Genomic DNA, 2,671 nt, shown 5'->3' with positions numbered 1-2,671 from the left:
AGAAGTGACACGGAAGCCTGGGAGATGCTGGCAAGTAGAGATTACAAACAAAAGCCGAGGGGCTGGAGGTGGGGCCAGAAACACACGCCCACGTCCTTTCTGCTCTTTAGACACGTTAGGCTGGTGTGGTGTGGTTTTAAAATAGGTTTACAAATCCTTGGACACATTAAGAGATGGAATCTAATTCCCCTCTCTTTTAACATGGGCTGCCCTTAGAGATTCGATTCTAATGAATAGAATTTGGCAGAAGTGATGCTCCGTGACTTTTGAGGCTAGATCACGAAAGCCTGTAAGACTTCTGCCTAATTCTATCCCTTTTGGAACACATGTCTTTAGAGTCCTGAGCCCCCATATAAGAAGTCGGTTACCCTGAAACCACCATGCAGAGAGACCATATAGGGATAGAGGGATGCCCGAGGGTCATAGCCATACCAGCTGCCAGGTGTGCTAAGTCTTCCCAGTTCCGGTATTGGACATATAAGCAAAGAAGCCTTCAAGATGTCCCCAGCCTCAACAATTAATAGACATAGATAAAGCATTGTGCCCAACAGAGAATACATATTCTATTGAAACAACTGTGGAAAATTTATAAAAATTAACCAAGACTTAGCTTTCAAAGAAAATCTGAATATACTTCCCAAAAGATATCCTATAAGCCATATTATCTGACCATAAAATACAATAAAATTAGAAAGTAACAAGAATAGGTCCTAACACAACATTGTAAATCAACTATACTTCGATTTAAAAAAAAAAAAAGAACAGCCCAAATACCTCTATCTTTTGGAGATTTGAAAATATCCTTTCCCTCACCTAAATCAGCAAGAATAAGCATATGTTTATGTAGGAAGGGGAAGATGCAAGATTAATGGTGACTGAAAGGGAATCCTTAAAGCAGGAAGAAGAGTTACTAAAACATGGACTGAATGAAAACTTTAAAAAACAAGCAAGGAGAATGTATTTTTAAAATATTCTATGATGGTTGGTTAATTTGGAGGCTCAGCGACCAAGCCTCTTTCCACATTTCCACTCTGTCATCCTCAGTTGTCGGTGCCTCCCCTCATGCTCACAAAATGGTTGTATCAGCTCCAGGCATCACATCCTCACACAACATTCCAAGGCCAGAAGGGAGGAGTCTTATCTCTTTCCTTGTGCTCCTCTTTGAAAGGAAAGCCTCCCAGCAGACTTCTCCATCTTAATCTTTGGTCAAAATTGCATCACACTTCCTTTCCTGAACCAGTGCCAGGCAAGGGGAATGGAATTACTGCGATTCGCCAGGATTCACCCCCAGCTCCACTCCTGGGATGGGGAGGGGCCCAGCTTTTCCTGAGTCGAAAAGCCTTCCATGAATGAAAAAAATCTGGATTTTGTGAGAGAATGGCTGTGGGGTAAGAGACCAATAATGATAGTCATAACCTGCCCCTTGAGACTTGCATCAAAACTTAATATATTCTTTTTCCTTTTAAAGTACTTCACCTGTATGAATGAACAGAACATTCTCAAATATTAATAGATTTTTAAAACATTTTTATTGGCTAATAACTCAATTTCATTTCTTTTTATGGCTGAGTAATATTCCATTGTATATATGTGCCACATCTTCTTTATCCATTCATCTATCAATAGACACTTAGGTTGCTTCCATGTCCTGGCTATTGTAAATAGTGCTGCAATGAACATTGTGGTACATGACTCTTTTAGATTTATTAAATAACATTGCAAACAAATTAAACTTTCAAAGCCAATGAACTTAAAAATTTCCTGGATATTCTGGTACCATACAAAGACTGTACAATTTCAACTTAAAATTCTAAGTCTACATCAGTTACATATTTTAAGTTAGAATCACATGGCTTTTACTTGAATAGGCTAAATCTTCTTAAACATTACAAGTACATAAAATGCCTGATTTGCCAAGATTCTTTATAAGAAAATATGGGCTACTTTTAAACATTTCTAAAGTTAATTTGAAATCTTTGCTGGGTCAAAAGATGTTATCCACTAAGGAACAAGGTTATCATCCCAGTGAAATTAAGTTATTTTTGACCAGAAATTTTGGCCACACATGAGCTCTGGAAAGGCAGAGAGCAGGGCAATTCCTCTCACACCCGCTAAGGAAACCATTATATCATCTTCTCAGCATGTTTGAGGTTGCAAAAAGAATCTGCATTGACATTTAGAGCTGCTGTGTCAATGATTCTATAACTCCAAGGGGTGGTCATGGGTCCCTGACATTACCTAATTCTTCAGTTTTCTCACCTAATTCAGCAAGCACCCCCCTAGGCTGAGTACCCCACTAGAGCCTTTGTTTCTTGAACTCTTAAAAGGTACGTTCATATTTTCCTGCCTACGTATAAAGACCTTTGAACTTTACAGGAATTCTGCATTCTTTCATGGTATCAGGACCACTCAATACTTCCAGATATTAAAATGATATTCAACCGAATTCTGGAAATCTCACATGGTTTGTCTGATTTGTGATCACAGCACATAAGGTCCATTCTACTGGTATTAAATACCATTGGATTGTGTAGGAAATATTTTAGAAAGGTGACTCAGTTTGTGATCAGAGTAGATCAAGTGTTGTATTATAAACGAGGAAGAAAACAGTAAGGTGGGAGGAAGGGATGGGAGGAGAGGGAGTGACAGACACAGGGTTTGTGCCTGATTA

Source organism: Neophocaena asiaeorientalis, unplaced genomic scaffold (genome assembly GCF_003031525.2).
Source record: "Neophocaena asiaeorientalis asiaeorientalis breed wild unplaced genomic scaffold, Neophocaena_asiaeorientalis_V1.1 scaffold312, whole genome shotgun sequence".
NCBI lineage: Eukaryota > Metazoa > Chordata > Mammalia > Artiodactyla > Phocoenidae > Neophocaena > Neophocaena asiaeorientalis.
The sequence above is the reverse complement of the archived record's forward strand: the minus strand, read 5'-3'. Positions refer to the sequence as shown.